This window comes from Phyllostomus hastatus, unplaced genomic scaffold, assembly GCF_019186645.2.
Source record: "Phyllostomus hastatus isolate PE091 unplaced genomic scaffold, TTU_PhHast_1.1 phas_contig_17, whole genome shotgun sequence".
NCBI classification, from domain to species: Eukaryota; Metazoa; Chordata; class Mammalia; order Chiroptera; family Phyllostomidae; genus Phyllostomus; species Phyllostomus hastatus.
Window position 1 is genome coordinate 13,970,603 of NW_025333664.1, and position 18,981 is coordinate 13,989,583.

The 18,981-nt window shown below is 41.6% G+C and overlaps 1 protein-coding gene across 4 annotated transcripts in view; it reads left to right on the top strand.

Moving 5' to 3' along the window:
• Nucleotides 1–18,981, top strand: part of ZHX3 (zinc fingers and homeoboxes 3) — a 107,712-nt gene that overhangs the window by 41,745 nt on the left and 46,986 nt on the right. For 2 of the 4 annotated variants that reach the window (XM_045833654.1, XM_045833653.1), the window contains exon 2: nt 2,110–2,228. The gene's annotated coding sequence lies outside the window, so the exon portion shown is untranslated. The remainder of the gene's footprint in view (nt 1–2,109; nt 2,229–18,981) is intronic. The other 2 variants (XM_045833657.1, XM_045833655.1) reach the window with 1 other exon arrangement.

Here is an 18,981-nt window from a genome sequence, read left to right on the forward strand (position 1 = left end):
CAGAGCTCATGCAAAAACTAAAAACCTTAGTTTCTTATTTTATCTTACACTTGTTTTGTTTTTTGAAGGAGAGACTTTAGGTTAGGTTCTGGCAAAAAGCCTGAGATTGAAAAGCGCTTCTTACTGAGAAAGGTGGAAATGCTTTGCCATTGATAATGAAGCTTGTCTTTTTGACTGAAGCTGATGCGTCTGCCCCACAGCTTCTCCCCCTGGTTTACGTGGACTTGTTTCTCCAGCAGATGTATTTGTGCCAGTTGTCTTGCACACTCCCACCTGATTCCTGTTATGATCCAAAATATGACACTCAGGCTAAGAGTTTGCAGACATAAAGCAAACAAAACTAACTGGTTGTGGTAGATCGAACCCACAGCTTTTGGCATCATTAGCTCCATGTCCCAGTCAACAGAACTAGAGAGTGAAAGAATCAGTGCCTTGTTGAGTCAGAGCTTTGTGATTTTACAGTTAAAAGGAATCTGGTAAGCATAGCAAACTATCTGGAATAAATCTAATAAGCTGAAGTAGTGGGTGAATGTGAGCATTCAGCTTAAAATAACTATTGCTTCTGACTTCCATAAAATTAAGATTTCCTTTTTGTGATGTGCACTGGATAATTTTTTAAAATAAGAAAAGCTCAGTCTTTAAGTCCTGGAGAATTAAAAGTTAAGTTTTTCACCTTCGCTGGTGTGGCTCAGTGTTTGAGCACTGGTCTGTGAAACAAAGAGTCACTGGTTCGATTCCCAATCAGGGTACATGCCTGGGTTGTGGGCCAGATCCCCAGTGGGGGAGCGCATGAGAGGCAACCACACATTGATGTTTCTCTTCCTCTCTTTCTCTCTCCCTTCCCCTCTCTAAAAAATAAATAAATAAGATATTTTTTAAAAGTTAAGTTTTTCAATAAAGTATTAATCCAAAAAGAGCTAATTTAACCAGACATTGAGCTACTATACCACGACAGCAGTTGAAGGAAGTGAAATAGGTGGATGAGACTCACATGAGATTCCATTTACCCAGGGACCTCTGCCTATGAACAGTGATTAGTGTATTTCTTACCCAATTTACTTAATCTTTCTGTGCCTTAGTTTCTCTCTCTGGGCAACTGAATACTAGAATCCACCTCATAGAGTTGTTATAAAGATGGAATTAGTTGATGTGGTTAAAGCTCTTAGAACGGTGCCTGACGCAGAGTTAAACTGGCTATGTGTATGTTAAAGACGTAGGAATGACGGTGAAAGATGAACAGGAGCTACTTTGGTCAGGGGTGCTTTTTGGGGGGCAAACTCGTTTCCATTCGCAGATACCCATAGTCCCAACCCTCTAGGGCACTGATGCACTGTTCTGTTTGAAGTTCTGAGACCCTCTGGCACACTCTCTTTAGGGCTGTTTTACTGCTGATGGACATCTCAACCAAAGAAAATGCTTTGGGAAGGAAGTGATTTTAAGATTGCATGAAGCATCTCTGGTGGTTTGTTGAAGACTTAGTGACTGTCTAATTTTTTCACCAAGAGTTACTGTGTGTCCATCATTGGCACTGGGCAGAACGGGATGACACTGGAGTACCGGTCAGAAACAAAGATGAACATAACATCGTTTTTGGGCTGGAACTCACAGCTTAGACCATTTTGGTACCTCTAGATTCCATGGCAGCAAAACCCCAGGGCTGTGAATGGAAGAGGGTCAGAAAATAGTACGTCCTTGATGGTGCGCATCCTTGAAGCTGTAAGGCCACACAGGCCAGTTAATTTTGTCATTTCTGCTAAGCCATCTCAAACTTAGCTAGGAGGGAGAAATGGAAACTCATTTGTCAAAAGAATGTTAAAGTTACAGCTTTTAATGAATCACCTTGTTCTGATCCATTATCAGACAATTGAGTTTGCCTTTCTTCCATTTATATTTTTCATTTTCTACTAGCATTTTAAATAGTTTAAAATGGCTGGTTTGTATTCTAATGACCTCTTTTGACTCTCCCCACCATGTGGCTTTTCTGTGTGTGTGTATAGTTCTGGTGAAAACGAATTAGGAAAGGAGACTGATGAGATTGGATAACTCAGCTTCCTAGAATATACTTTATCTTTTTTTTCATGAAGTGATGATGTGCTGCTTCTTTTATAGGACTGAATTACAACTGCAGAAGCAACACCAAGTGAACCTTTGAAGATGTACACGGGCTGCATAAAGTGAAGAGACAAACTGGAGAAACTGATGAAGTAAGAAAAAAGTATGTTTCCCAGGTAAATAGTATGCTCCTGAATTTTAGCAAGTTTCTTGCTATAACAATTACCATAACTATTATAATTTAGTCCTTGTATTGTTGTTAAGCTGTTTTTAATTTTCTCCTTCAGTTTTTATTACTGAACTCTTTGATTACATGGTTCTTTTTAAAGTTAATCTAAACAATCTGTATTGAACATGGAATTTATGTTATTTCTTAGGTCATCTAGGGACTTGTTGCATCTAAGGTTGACCATTGGGTACTATAAAAGCAGAGGCATGTGTTGTGTCTCTGTGATGTGCAGCCTTAGTCCAAGGTCAACTTTTTGTTTGAGTGAAGAACTTAACACTTCTGCTTTATTAAATGACTGCCTTAAAAAACTAGAGCACTAGTTTGAGTACCAGGTTACCAAGCTACATTCTGCACTGCCCTCAGAAACAGGAGACATTTTTCAGTGCCTTCACTTGATGAAATAGATGTGTCCTAGTAAAGTTTTAGTATTACTTATTTTAGTTGGGAACTCAATTTATTCTGTTATTCAGCTATTTACAGACTTAGATCTTGGGGTTTTTGGTTGTTGTTGTCATCAACATTTTTTAAGTAAAGGAAATCTACTACCTTATGTTTCATTATAAAGTCAAGAGCCCTTTTCCAGTGTGCTGAGTAGAAATTTTGGGGAAAAATACAGAGGAAATTGAGTCAGAGTGATCAGTGGCAGTAATGCTGGGAGTTCTGTGCACAGCATTCTCACTTAGACATGGCAACATCGCTCCTTCTCCACAAGCCTGGGGCCACCCAGCTCGAGGGAAACTGTAGCTTCTGGAACTTCCCGCCTGAAGGTGGATTACAGCAGGGTTTACTGTTGGGTGTATGGTGTATTCCAGCTAACTCTTTCTTTAACTGAGTCATCAGGCTGAATAAAAACTATTTAGTGCTCTTGTATATCAGTCCTCCAAACTAAAAATGGCATAAGACAAGTTTATTTGCAAGTGAACTTGCACACACATTTTCTAATGCTCATCATTACGTTGACTCCTGTCTCAGATCTCCTCCCGGACAGCTGCACGGTGCCTGCCCTCCTCCTCCTCCTCCATCGGGTTTCTGTGTGGGGCCAAAGTTGACAGGAAGGCCAAAGCCAGTTTTCTGTTATATCCGTGTCTTTACCCAGTACCTGGCAACACGGAGCTGTCTTGCCTACCTCCACCTTACCTCATTTTCCCCATTCCACTCCTACCTGTCAGGTATGATGTTGTACTTACTCTACACATCATGCTTTTTCTGTTTTTCACCTTTAAGATCTTTTTCATATTAACCTTTCACTCTTCAAGGCACATACCATTTAACTCAGCAATTGCATTTCTAGGAATTTATCTCACATATAAGCTCATGCAGTTATGCAGGTACTCCTGAACCTCCTCAGCCTCTGTTCCACCCTCACGCATGCTTCCTATCTCACAGCACTTAGACGGAGACTGTCTCGTCCACAGGTCATGTCTGCCTTCAGAGGCAGCAACTTCCGCCAGTGTCTTGTGGTCTTTCCAAAGTATTTTGGTTTTTCCTTTCAGAATATCTAATTCCTTCCTTTTAAAAAAAGTTCCTCTGAGTTGTTTTGGTTGGTTGTTTCTCAAGATTATTTCGTTGTATGTTTATTATTTATTTTTATTTTTTTTAAGATTTTATTTATTTTTAGACAGATGGGAGGGGAGGGAGAAAGAGATGGAAAGAAACGTCAATGTGTGGTTGCCTCCCACGTGCCCCCCACCTGGGACCCGGCCCACAACCCAGGCATGTGCCCTGACTGGGAACTGAACCAGCGCCCCCCTAGTTCACAGGCTGGCTCAATCCCTTGAGCCACACCAGCCAGGGCTATTTTTATTTTTTTTTGCCAATGCTTAAATTTTTCTCTATTCTTCCCCCCTCCCCATAGGCTGTAGATTTTTTTGTGTAGAGATTTTGGTACATTTTCTGACTTCCTTGTATCTTGTAAGCTGTGTTGGATTTTGTCTTCAGTTTGGCTAATCTTGAAGATTCTATAACTTACGTGTGAATTTGTCACCTTTAATTTATGGTTAATAGTACATTGGTTATGTTTTCTGTATACCATCTGTTTCTTAATTTTTATATTTCTTGTCTCTTTTCTGTTATATGGAATGTTTTCTTCCCTCCTTTTCAGCTTAAAAAATTTTAAGGGTGAACAAACTTTTGAATTCTCTTATTGCTAAAAATAACATTTGTTTCTATATTTATTTACTATCATTAAAGCAAAAACAGAACTTCCCTTTCCTTTTATACAAGGAAACTCAATTTCTCCCTGTTTTGGCATCCCCTCTTCCTAGTCCATATCTACTCCCACTACTATTTCCTTTGTCATTTTATATTTGCTCAATGAGATGTGCTAATTCTTCTGAGCTTCAGCCTGTTATTCATAAGCATTTTGCTATCCTTGATTTAGTGAACAACCACAGAGGCCTCACTCTGAGCTGGACTAACACTGAGCTAGGTGCAGGAGCTACAAAGATAAAGGCAGTCTCTTCCTGCCTCCAGGCCCCCTTTCTGGTTGAGGAGGTGGCATGCATGCAGATCAACAGTGGCAAAAGGTGTGATGTGTCAGGTGTCCTGGAGACGCAGAGCGGGGGAAAGCGGGAGTAATGTTTGTTGAGTCAGCGAAGGCATCCTGAGAGCTGAGTGCCACTGTACCTGTAGGGCTTTGTGAGATCATGGATAGGGCTGAAAGTACCCAAGTTCATTGCCCAAGTTCATCAAAGCTTCAAGCTACCAAGTGGCTGGAAATGAGACTGGGCAAAGGGATGTTGAGGCCAGATGGTCAGGCACCTTGGATGCCTGGCAAACAAGTTTCAGTTTGTATCCTGTGGGCTACACCACAAAGGCTTTAAAGCAGTGTAGTATCATGCTCAACTTTGATTTTAGAAAGCGGACTCTGCCATGTGAAGCACTGGAGGGAGAAAGTTAAGTGGCTGGGGCAGTCATCCAGGTGAGGGGTGATAGACCTTGAACGAGGTGGTAGCAATGGTGATGGAGAAAAGAAGATGAGGTATTTTGAGGCAGTGTAAAAATTCTAGTGTTTGATTCAGGTGATATTGGGAATTCAAGGATGACTCAGAGGGTTTTCTGTTTGTTTGTTTGTTTTAGGGAAGGTAATAAAAGATGGTGGAAATATTGACCAAATTATGGAGGGGGGTAAAGTATGTGGAGGGGGTAGAAGAAACTGATTTGAAGAGAGACTGAGAAGAGTTTATTTTAGGGTTTGGTAAATTTTAAGAAACCTTCAAAAGATCTAGGAAAACATATCTAGGAGCAGTCAGTAATAGGGCCAGAAACAGGTGAGACTTGGGGGCTGGAGATAAAGGTGTGAGATGCACTTTCCCCAAGGAGGATGTCAAAGCCATGAGAGTAGATATAAAGTCCTCTGCAGACCCCAGGCAGAGCATGTAAACAGAAAGTAAAAGGGCTCAGGATGGCTTCTCAGCAAAAACTGGTGTTTATGTGTAGGAAATAGAAATGTACTGAGCACTGGAATACATGTCCAGTGTGGGGTCGCGAGAGCTTTTTCAAATGGCTTACTTTATCTTCTCAATAGCCCTGTGTATGGATGTTATTACTACCCTCCTCTTAGCCAGGACACTGAGACTCCAAGGTACCAAGCTAGTAAGTGGGATTGCACACCAGGCCTGGATGCATGTAAATGCTAGGGGAGGAGGTGAGGCAGAAGCAGAACAGAGTGGTGTAGAAGAGATGACTTACTATAAGGGATGGTAGCCAGCAGTGGCCAGCAGTGGCTGTACACCCAGAGGTCCAGGTGGGTAAGGAGGGGCTGAGCCACTGTTTTTGGCAACTGGAGAACGGATAGTAATCCCAGCATGCTCAGTTCCCACTGTGTGCCTAGTTAGCTCTCATGGAAATTAGGGAGCTGAGGGAGTGTGGACAGCGGCTGTTGACTGCAGCTCTTGGGACAGCTTATGGTGCAGGGACGACAAGGGCACCTGGTCTTGGTGTGTGTGTGTGGGCGGGGGCAGTGGCATCATTTTGTTTGTTTACAGAAGACAGCTTGAAGTATTCTGATTTGCTCATCCTTTTCTTCTTTTTTAAAAATATATTTTATTGATTATGCTATTACAGTTGTCCCATTACCCCCCCTCCATTCTCCTCCACCCTGTACACCCTCTCCCACCCACATTCCCCCCCTTTAGTTCATGTCCATGTGTCATAAGTTCTTTAGCTTCTACATTTCCCATACTATTCTTACCCTCCCCCTGTCTATTTTCTACCTACTATCTATGCTACTTATTCTCTGTACCTTTTCCCCCTCTCTCCTCTTCCCACTCCCCCACTGATAACCCTCCATGTGATCTCCATTTCTGTGGGTCTGTTTCTGTTCTAGTTGTTTGCTTGGTTTCCTTTTGTTTTAGGTGTGGTCATTAATAATTGTGAGTTTGCTGTCATTTTACTATACATGTTTTTTTTATCTTCTTTTTCTTAGATAAGTCCCTTTAACATTTCATACAGTAAGGGCTTGGTGATGATGAACTCCCTTAACTTGACCTTATATGAGCAGCACTTTATCTACCTTTCCATTCTAAATGAAAGCTTTGCTGGATAGAGCAATCTGGGGTATAGGGCCTTGCCTTTCATGACTTGGAATACTTCTTTGTAGCCCCTTCTTGCCTGTAAGGTCTCTTTTGAGAAATCAGCTGACAGTCTAATGGGAACTCCTTTGTAGGTTACTGTCTTCTTATCTTTTGCTGCTTCTAGGATTCTCTCCTTTATTTTTACTTTGTCTAATGCAATTATGATGTGCCTTAGTGTGTTCCTCCTTGGGTCCAACTTCTTTGGGACTTTCTGAGCTTCCTGGACTTCCTGGAAGTCCATTTCCTTTGCCAGAATGGGGAAGTTCTCCTTTATTATTTGTTCAAATAAGTTTTCCACTTGTTGCTCTTCCTCGTCTCCTCCTGGTACCCCTATAATTCAGATGTTGGAACGTTTAAAGATGTCCTGGAGGTTCCTAAGCTTCTCCTCATTTTTTTGAATTCTTGTTTCTTCATTCTTTTCTGTTTGGTTGTTTCTTTCTTCCTTCTGATCGATTCTATTGTTCTGAGTCCCAGTTTCCTTCCCATCACTATTGGTTCCCTGTGCATTTTCCTTCATTTCTCTTATCGTAGCCTGCATTTGTTCATCTAATTTGCAACTAAAATCAACCAATTCTGCTTGATCACCAGTGCTTTGAACTGTGCATCTGATAGGTTGGCTATCTCTCAGTTGCTTAAAAATACTGGTTCTGGGGCTTTCAGTTCTGTTTGAGCCTTTTTTTTGTTTGTTTGTTTCCTTTGGTCTGGTCACGCCTGTTACATATGAGGGGCAGAGCCTTAGGTGTTCACCAGGGCAGGGCACCTCAGTCACTGGGTTGTGACCTTTTATGTGTGGGCAGGGTCTGAGAGGGAACAATGGCACCTGCTCTGTTCTCCTTTGGACCTCAGTCCATTCCACCACTTCCCCTGAGCAAACTGGGCCCCTCTGGTGCCAATTCCCATGTGGGTGGGCTTGTGCACCCTCTGGGACTTCCTAAGGACCTCTCTTGTGAGGCTGGGAGTCTCTCTCTGTGTACCTCAACCCCCATGGGTGTTTTCAATCAGTGCCCCGAGACTCTATTTCCCAGCGCTGGGATCCTGGGTTGCACATCGTGCCTTGCTTCACAATTCCTGCCTTGCTGGGTCTGCCATTTGCCACCCCTCGGCTGGGGTCTGCCAGCTGCCGCTTGTGCACCCAGGGTCCACCCGCTGTGGTCTTGAGTGCCCAGGATGCCTTACGCACCCGGTCCCAATGCTCTCCGCTCTGTGCACCATGACCCGAGCCCAGCTGCCCGACTGCGCCCCTCCTATTGGTCTGGATGAATGTGCCTATTTTAACTTCTTGGTTGTCCAACTTCCATACAGTTCAATTTCCTGTCAGTTCTGGTTGTTATTCTGTTTCTAAATTGTTGTTGTCCCTATCTTGGTTGTGTGAGGAGGCACAGTGTGTCTTCCTACGCCTCCATCTTGGCCAGAAGTAGGCTCATCCTTTTTTTCTTAGATAAAAGATTGTATTGTTTCTGGACTTCTGTTACTAAGAAGAAAAAAAGAATCAGAGTAACTCTGCTGGATTCCCTTTCACATAATCTGCTTGTTTAACTTGTTTACTCAGAATTCTTTTTTTTCCCCTCTTTTCCTACAGCACATTGTTTTCATACGTTTCCAGGCTCTGTCTTAGTGACCTTCTTTGATTGCTCATTAGGTGTGAGACACTGGGCACCCCTCCTGGTTTCTCCTGTCAGGTTTTTCCTTGCTGGAAGTGGTTTTCTTCTGCCGCTTAAACCCTCTGTGCAATTCAGCTTCCTCCAGAACTCTAATTCACAAATTGTGTCTCCTCCAGATGATCATTTGTTCTTGTACTCCTTGACGACAGGAGAGTGACGCTAAGAGCATGCGCTCTGGGACTGAGCAGCGTGGGTTCAAATCCTAGGTCTGCCAGCTACTAGCTGAGTGACCTTGGGAAAGTTGCTTAGCTTCTTTGTGCCTCAGTGTCCTCATCTGTAAACTGGAGGTAATAATAATACCGATTAGCCAGGGTTGTGATGAGGGTTCAATGAACTGCTGCATGAGAAATGCTGAGGATGAACAGAGTCCAGTGTATGTGCTTCACCGTGGTTAGCTGTTGTTGTTTGGGGAGAAGATAGCAGGAAAGGTGACCTTTGCCAGATTGTCATTTGGACCACACAAATAAGTGATACATTTACAGACTGTTGGAGCTTTCCTTGATAAACTATAAATAGACAAATCCTGGGACCCAGGTAGCATTTTTTAAGATGTTTTTAAGGAGTTCAGCAATGAACAATTTTAGCCTTGGTCCCGATGTGGCATTGGGCATTGCAGGTATCCATTGTGTGACCTCACCTTCCCCATGGCAGCGTTCAGTTGACTTTTCTTAAACACAGGCTATAAAATTTTTATTTCTACCTCACTGAATAGTTCTTTAAAAAATGTTATTTTAATTTTGCTCATCCCATTTGCAAACAACAGGTACTGACCACTCAGCTCACAAAGTTAAGTACTTGCCTGAAGTCCGTGGTGAGGCTGGGATTTAATGAAGCCTGTGGTGTCTGACTTCAGTAGCGTTAGAAAGAGGAGAGAAGGCTCCCTGGAATATATTTACATCAGGCTACCTATAGCACTGTCTTAGTTCAAGCTACTGTAATCACATACCGTAATCACATACTGTAATCATATAAGACTGGGTGGCTTATAAACAACAGATACTTATTTCTCACAGTTCTGGTGGTTGGGAGTTGAAATCAGGGTGCCCACATGGTTAGGTTCTGGTGAGGGCCTTCTTCTGGGTTGCAGATGGCCTTTGTCTGTATCCTCATCTGGTGGGGAGGGATGAGAGAGCCCCGGGGTCCCTTCTGTAAGGGCTCCACCGTCATGATCTAATAACCTCCCGGAGGCCCAGGTGCCAATCTCTAAAGGTGTGGTTCTGAGCTCTTCACAACTGTTTTTGACCATGAAGATACGCTCTTTTTATAAAGAGAAGAAAAATAAAACTCATTGAACAAAGTAATTAACAGCTTGCATGACAGAAATAGTAGGGAGAAATCATGCCACCTGATCTCTTAGAGTTTTTAAGGAAAAGTGAAGAGGCTTGTGAATGAGGGAGCCCGTAGTCCTTTAAGAAACCCTTGATAGAATTTGTGTGGTTTCAAATAAACTCCTTTAACATATTTATTAATGATAAAGGAAAGGAAAAGCAGTAACTTGGCAGTAGAGAAACCACCTTAACCAAGTGGTCAAGATCCACATTACTGGTAAGGAGACAGAGCAGCATCATGATGCAGCAAGAAGAACGCAGCATCATTACATGGTAGTGTACCAACAATGCCCAACCCTGGGGTAACCATGAGAAAACACTGGGCAAACCCAAACCAAGGGATATTCAACAAAACAATTGGTTAATACTCTTAAAAGTGTCAAGAACATGAATGACAAAGAAAGACTGAAGAACTGTCACAAACTGCAGGATACTAAGATAAAATGACCAAGTACAGTGGGGATCTGTTTAGGATCCTGGGACAGAAAAAAACATTAGTAGGAAAAGCTGGTGAAATGTGAATAAGCTCGTTGGTTGAGTTGGTAGTATCGTACCAATATCCCAGTTCCATTCCATGTACTATAGTCATGTAAGATGTCAGCATTAGGGGAGGCTGGGTCACGAGTATATGGGAACTCTCTGTATCATTTTTGCAACTTTTTTATGAGTCTAAAATTAGCTCAAAATTTAAAATTTGTTTAAAAAGAAACTTTTGACAAGATTTCACACAAACATTTTGTTTTCTGTCTGATTTTTTTGTTAAGTAAAAAGACATCATGATTAGAGAAACTATTTGGTTCTGGGTAGGAACTGGCTTAAGAACGGGAAGGAAAGCTTAGAGTTAGTTAAGTCTTCTTTGAGGGGGTAAATATTCATGATGACCTTCCACAGTGTTGCTCATTTCATGTGTTGAATTTCCTAGACTTTTCTAAAGGGTATACTAGTGAAGAGCTAGGTTGATGGGAGATTTTTCTGAAAATTTTATGAGACCAAGAGGGCAGAAAATTCATCAATGCAAGATACTGCACTTAAGTGAAAAAAGAAAGAAAGAAAATCCCAAGTCAGACTTATGCAGAATCATGGATCCAAAGATGGCATTTAGTACCTTGGAATTCGCTGAAGACACTGCCACAGTGTTGGCCGCTGAGGGCAAAACGGCTTGAAAACTGGGGTGTATCCATGCACAGATGATCAGACCCAAACAGTCCTCTGCAGGCATATGTAATTGAAACTCCCTTCTTAGTCATTAGGGAGCAGCCAAGTTAAAGCCTGAAACACAGGAAAAAAATCTTAAAAGCTAAGGGTTTATCACATGTTCAGAGGAAGAATGCTGCACAGGAAAAGTGAGTCTGCATGGAGCCTAGGAGGGTTTGGAGGGTGAAGCTCAGAGTGCGTCTTGCTCTGTGCCCAGGAGGAGAGAGACCACACTGACCTGGGACACACATTCCCGTAGCCATGGAGCTGGGTTTGCTGCATACGGAGACCGCAAAACCATTTCAGAAGCTCTAAATGTGTTCCTTAGGTGCAACCTGACGAGGGATTCTGCTTCCCAAACACAAATGCCCTGGTATTAAGAAAGGACAGCGCTGGCTAAATGACAGGAACAGTGAGGCTCCTGGAAAGCCGTACCCTCTCTAAGCTGGGGGCAGAAATCTAGTGCGTTTCCAGTGGGTTGGGTTGGTATTAAATCAGTTCACCCCAGCCAACAAAAATTTAATCTCGCCCTGGACAGCGTGGCTCAGTTGGTTGGAGCATTGTTCCATAACCAAAAGGTTGCAAGTTTGATTCCCAGTCAGGAAACATACCCAGTTTGTGGGTTCAGCCCCCAGTGCAGGCACATGTGAGCCTAACACCCCCAGTCTGTGCGTACAGGAAACAACCAATTGATGCTTCTTTCTCACATCACGTTTCTCTCTCTCCCTTCCTCCTTCTCTTCCTCCTTCCCTTCCTCTCTTTCTCAAAGCAATGAAAACAAAATGTACTCTGGTGAGGATTAAAAAAAAATTAATTTCAGTGAACTAAAAATAAAGTGTATTTCTGAACTTAGAAAGCTGGAAACCAGACCATTTACTTATTCAGTCAACCAGTCTTTCGTGAGCACCCATTACATGCCAGGCACTGCACTGGGCTCTGAGAGTACGGCAGTGAGCAAGATAGTCATGGTCCTGCTCTCATGGAGCTCGCGGACCAGGGGGTTGTTCCTTTGAGCCTGAGTCAGCCAGCCCACCTACCTCGCTCCAAGGTGTCTCTGCTAAAAAGGCTTGGTTTACACCAAGGTAAGAGTCTACCTGTATATAATCCAAAAAATTTTAAACCTCAATACATATGTTAGTTTCCTTCCAACTGTGCAGCAAAAGTGTTTTAATGTGTACTTAATATGCTGAATTTACACACTTTTGAAGCAGTGTTTGATGCCTTTAAGTCATAAAACCTGTTTCTCCCCTGGCCACTTCTTTCAGTCTCTGATGTTGACTTTTTAGTGGGGCTTAGTGGTTTTGCTCAGTGCTCATGACAATCACCAACGTGTTTATTTACCAAGGCGCAGTGAACTCCGAGGGGCTGCATGGCCAGCTGGGGCATCCAAAGGGAGCCAGCTCTTCTCTGCTGACGTGTGGATGTTTTCCCTTCCTGAATTCAACCTCTTGGGTCAGATTCCAAGTTGAAACTCACAGCAATGAAGCAACTGAAGTGGTGCTAACTAATTTGACTTTATGACACTGTTAGTAAGCTCTTCCCTGGCCCTTCCCCCAGAGATTCTGGGCCTTCTGATTGAGTAGAGATATGTATTTATGCCTTCAGTTGGTAAAATGGCTATGATTATGAATTTTTAGTTATTTTATATATATATATATATATATATATATGGAGGGAGAGAGAGAGAGAACAGTGTATAAATGATGGGTAGTATTTGTTATTTCTCAGATAGAAAATCAAGGATAAGTTCATGGTTGACTTGGGAGTCAGCTCTAATTTGGAAGACTCAACTGTATTTACCCCAGTGGAGTATATGAATGAACAATCATTTTTTCAGAACAAAGTCTACATGTATCAGCAGAGCTTTCTTTCCACCATCGTATCCCCATCCCTTTCCAGACACAATCTTGCAACCTACCCCTACCTACCTTTTATTAAGCTCTGGTAGGCTGTGCCATGTACTTGAACATCATCAGGCTTTCTCTTCCCCTGCTCTTCTTTCAAGTCCCAGATCGTCAAATGCCACCCCCGGAAGCCATCCTCGGTCTTCCTCAGTCACTGTTATCAGTCTGTTTTTCCGGTGCCCTGAGCCCATGGTCGCCTGTCTCCTACAGCTCCCCCCACACTCCACTTGGTGACACTTCTGTCGACAGGGCTTTCTCCTCTCGTGGATCATCAGCTCCTTCAGGTGTCAGGGGCTTAACAAATTTATCTTGATATCCTCTCAGTGTACAGCATAGTGAATTTGCTAACATTAATTGTTTATACCTTGTCAGCCACTGTCTAAGTACTTTATATGTATTATCATGTTTAATTGTCATCAATTAAATAATTGTGAGAGACACTTATCATGGCACAGAAAGGGTAAGAAATTTGCCCAAAGCTACAAAGTGGTGGAGTTGGGATTTGAACCCAGGCACTCAGGAGCCAGGGCTTCTAACTACCACTCAATATTAGAATGATGTGCTATAAGGTGCCTGCTCAGTACTGCATGCTATACTGGCATAAATGGCAGCTAGCATTTATCAAACACCAGCTATGTGGCAGGAACTGGGCTAAGTGTTATATGTGTATCATCTTAATCCTCACAAAAATCCCATGAGTCACATAGTTACTATCCCATAGATGAGGAAACAGATTCAGTGGCCTTGAGGTTAAGCAACGTGTACTAGGCAGTACCACAGTATGTGCCTAGCATTTCCAGGTAGATGAACAAGTGGGTGTGTAACAGGGAGAGGGTGCAGGAAGAGAGCTAACCTGTATTGAGTGCTTTTCATTATTTTCTGTAGGAAATTCTCCTCCAACATTTTACTATGAAAAAATTTAAACATGCCGCAAAGTTGAAAGAATTTTACAATGAGCAGCAGCACGCCCACTACCCGGTTTTGGCCATTAACATTTTACTCCATGCGCTTCCTAACCCTCTCTCTGCCCAGCTGTGTGTTCATCGTATTTTTTGTGTATTCCCCCTCAGTACTTCAGCATGTGTACCACTAAGTAGGGCTCACTATTTGTTTTATAGTTTTTTCTTTTGAGGTAATTTTTGTACATTTGTAGTTAAATTTGTAGTTAAAATTTAACTGCACATTTGCTGAGTTTTGACAAATGCATACACCTGTGTAACCAAACACTTATCAAGATATCATTACCCAGAAAGTTGCCTCATGTTCCTTCCCAGTAAAGGTCCACTTCTGCTTCCCAGAGGAGTGTCTACTATTTTTATGTTGCATGTTTATGTGTCTTTTTTTAATCCCAAAGAATTTAAGGTGACTCATTCAGGTCCATAAAATACAGCATGAAAACATAAATGAGAAGCAAGTGGAGAAAAGAAGCTAAGTTAGGAATATGAAATGGGGCCAGGAGAGCACCTATGATACACTACTTTTATAAGTAATATATTACTTAATCCTCACAAGAGATACGCATAATTATTTCCAGTTTATAGATGAAGAAGCTGCGAAGTTGTGTAGCTAATAAGTAACAGGGATACTCTTTGACTCCAAAGTCCACGATTTTCCTACTCTAGCACCCCAAAAATAAGACAACAGTTGAAAAAAGTGTATTTTGAGAGTTCATATGGCCTCAAATTTAATATTTGCTCAAGTGTTTATAAAATTATGTTACCTCATTATGTTGGTAGTTTAGCAATGGGAGACAGCAAAAGGTGGGGGCACTATAATAGTCCTGCAGTATTTGCACCTGAAGGTCAAGGTTGGCTTTGAGTTATCTTGTATGGCCCTAGAGATGGAATTCCATGTCTTCACTAAAATAAAAAATTGATGGTAAAAGTGGGAAGTCTTGAAATGACCCCACTGACTGTTAAATAGGGCCATAGCAACATCAGCAAGGAAGCATCTTATGCATGAAAAAATCTTGGTCGGAGCTTTCAACTTGACTTTAATTGGACTCATTTGTTAGTTGTGTTAAGTGGCCTTGTGTGATGTGGCCTTGGGGGATGGAGTGAGGAAACATGGGAGCCAGCTCAGTGGTCAGACCTGTGAAGACCAAGAGCAGCAACTCTGGAGGCCACTGGAAGTGAGGCAGGTGTCCCATTGTCCTGCACCCCAATTCATCTGTTTCCTCACCACTCCCTGTCCCTCTCCCCTGAATACCATGCCCAAAGCTCTCAAAGAGAACATTTTCTGGACATTCCAGGCCTTCTGCCTGTGTCTCTGGTCCTCTGGGGAGCAGGGAAGGGGTGGACAGCCAGGTAAAAAAATCACCAGTAGAAAGATCCACGTTAATGGTGGAAACCAATGATAAATATTAGTTTCTCCTCCCTAGGCAACAACAAAGTTTTCTCTAATAGACTGCTTTAATTGGACAGAATTCAAAAAAAAATTACATTGTTTTCTGATTACAAAATCCATCCATTCATTAAAAAAAAGATTTTATATGTTTATTTTTAGAGGGAAAAGGAGGGAGAGAAACATCAGTCGGTTGCCTCTTGCATGCCCCCAACTGGGGACTTGGCCTGTAGCCCAGGCATGTGCCCTGATAAGGACCAAACCATTGACCTTTAGGTTCACAGGCCAGGACTTAATCCACTGAGCCACACCAACTAGGTTGCCATTCATTATTTTAAAATTTTTTATTGAATTTATTGGCGGTAACATTGGTTAATAAAATTATATAGGTTTCAGGTATACTGAAATTCTATAATATATCATCTGTATATTGTATTGTGTGTTCTCTACCCCAAGTTGTCTCCTTCCATCACCATGTATCCCCCTTTATCCTCTTCTACCTCCCCCCACCCCCTTTCCCTCTGGTCATCACCGTTCATTCTCATGATAGGTCATCTGAAAAATATGGGAAAGCATAGTGAAGATAATTGGATTCCTGTTAGAGATATCTTGACAGCATTCTTTTTAGGCATTTGTTTAAAAATTGTTTCCATAGAGTTGAAGCGATTCTATATACACATTTTGTATCTAGCTTTGAAATATTGACATATTATTTAATCACCATGTCTTATAAAATATAATAGTCTAAATATTTTCCTGTATTAAAATTATTGATAAGTGTAATTTTAAATTGCTCTTGACATTTTACCTATCATATGGATGGTACTCTATTTTCTGCCTACCTATTTTATTGAATTGTGAGTTTCTTGTGAACAGCATATAGTTGGATTGTATTTTTATCTACTCTGCCCATTTTTATTTTTCAGTTTTCTATTTAGACCATTCACATTTAAGGTAATTATGGATGTATTTGGTCTTGAATCTGTCAATTTATTATTTGTTTTGTTTCCTGTTTCCTGTTAGGATTTTATCTTGATTTATTTTGTAGTGTTTTTGAGTGTATCTCTTTGCATCATTTTCTTAGTCGTTACTGTGGGTATTATTGTATGCATAACTGACTTACAATAGTCTTTCTGCTTTCAGTATTTTACCACTTTAAGTGAAATGTAGAAAATTTACTTCCATATAGGTGTCCCTTTTCCTCCCTCCTCTTAAATATAATTATCTTGGATATCATATGGTGTTTTGGCTTTTTTAAGTCATTAAATATAACTGAAAAACTCAAGAAGGATAGACTATTATATATATTCATATCCTTTTTCTGTCCTTTTTAAAAAATTTTTATTGATTTTAGAGAGAGAGAAAAATATCAGTTTGTTATTCCACTTATTTATGCATTCATTGGTTGATTTTAGCATGTGCTCTGACCCAGGATCGAACCTGCCACCTTGTGTATCAGGACAATGTTGTAACTAACTGAGCTATCCATCCAAGGCCTTTTTCTGTTCTTTATTCCTTCCTATTGCTCAAAAATTTCTTTTATTATTTCCTTTGTACTTGAAGAACTTCCTTTAGCCATTCTTTAAGGGTATATCTTTTAGAGACACATTCTTTTAGTTTTTCTTAAACTGAAAATGTCTTTTTTCCTCTCGTTTCCCTAAATATAGTTTCCTCAAATACAGAATTCATGGTTGACATTTCTTTTATTTTCACATTGAAAATGTTGTGCTACTTTCTTCTGGTCTCCATGGTTTCAAATGAGAAATCTGTTGTCATTTGAGTTGGTGTTTCCTTATAGACAATGTGTTGTTTTTCTCTGCTTTCAAGGATTTTTCTTTGTCTTTAATGACCATAAACTTAATCATGTGTCTTGGCATAAATTTCTTTGGGTTTATTTTTTCTGAGGTTTGCCCAGCTTCTTGAATCTGCAGGTTTATGTTTTTTACCAGATTTGGGAAATTCTCAGCCACCTTTTTTAAATACTCTTTCAGCCCCCCCTTTCTCCTTTCTTTCTGGGACTCCAGTGTTACGAACATTTCGTATTTTATTATTGTCTCAGTGCCTGAGACTCTGTTCATTTGTTTTCAGTCTACTCTCTTTTGCTCATATTGGATAAGTATTACTGATCTACTTTCAAATTCACTGATTCTATCCTGTCCTCTCCACTCCATCTAGCAAGTTTTTATTTCTGTTATTGTATCTTTCAGTTCTATAATTTTCATGTGGTTCTTTTTTTACAACTTCTGTTTATTTGATTAAATTTTCTGTTTTTCATTTGTTTCCAGAAAATTTGTAATTACGTGTTGCAGCATTTTTAGGCTGTTTGTTTTAAATTCCTTTGTAAGCTAATTCCAACATCAGATTTATCCAGGGGGTGATATCAATTGATTATATTTTCTCATTCAAGTCATGGTTATCAAGTTCTTGGTATATTGGATGATTTTTTTATTCTGTTCTGGACATTTGTCTGTTGTGTTAGGAGACTCTGGGTCCTATTTAAATTTTTTATTTTACCAGGAAGTCACCCTGATTAAGTTAACACACAGGTTGTATCTACTCTTGTAGGCCGTGGTCCTAATGACAGTTTACTTGTCGGAGCCTTTGCTGTTACTCTTTCGGTCTGCTTGGCTATCTGGTGCAGCGGGGCTCCTGCTAGTCCCTGCTGATGCTCTGATGAGAAGAGGAGTGTCCCAAGGCAGTGCAGCCTGGTTCCTCTAGGGGGGAGAAAGGAGCCTCCATTCTACAGGGATGAAGAGTACTTCCTGGGGTCCCTGCGAGGACAGAGAGTGCTTTCCCAGCCTGTTTTATTGTCAGTGGTCTCCCCATCTATCCTCTTTGTTGGTGTTTCCAGCTGGCCTGGTACTGTCAGCAGAACTCCAGTTCTGCCATGGAGAAGGATGAGCCTACCTGGGTTATCTTCTGTTGCTAGGCTGTGGCTTGGGGAACTTCGGGTCTGGGCTACCTTTTTTTTTTTTTTTTAAGATTTTACTTATTTATTTTTAGAGAGGGAAGGGAGGGGGAGAGAGAGAGAGAGAGAGAGAGAGAGAGAGAGAGAGAGAGAGAGAGAGAAACATCAGTGTGTGGTTGCTGGGGGCCATGGCCTGCAACCCAGGAATGTGCCCTGACTAGCAATCGAACCTGCGATGCTTTGGTTTGCAGCCTGAGCTCAGTGGATTCACTGAGCTACGCCAGCCAGGGCTGGGCTACCTTTTTAGTAGGATGGAACTGCTGTGGGGATGGTCATAAGATGCCCTGCTGCTTTGTTGTTCCTGCAGCCCTGGGATCCCTAACCTGTTCACCTTCCTTTTTCTACCATTCAGACTTCTTGTTTGGTTGCCGCTTGTGTTATTTCCAGGGTTTAGAGTTGTACTCAGCAAGGAGGCTGGGGGAGAAACAAGTTACATCATCTTGTCTGAAACATGACAGTGTTCTACCTAACCATTTGTCTTTTGGGTGATTAGGTTGTTTTAAATGGTGAGTACTGTAGGCATCGTGATAGAGGCGGGTCCGGGGAGGGAGGAGGGTTGCTGACTAGGGTTGCTTCCAACAGTCTCAGAATCTGAAAGGCTTCCTGACTCCACAGACCCATGGGCTTGGGCCTGGTTGGCTGCCCAGTACAGGCTGTTATTCATCTGCTCGTTTGGCTGGTGATGTCAGTTCTTCATGTCTGCTCTAAAGGCAGGCATTTCTTGTTGT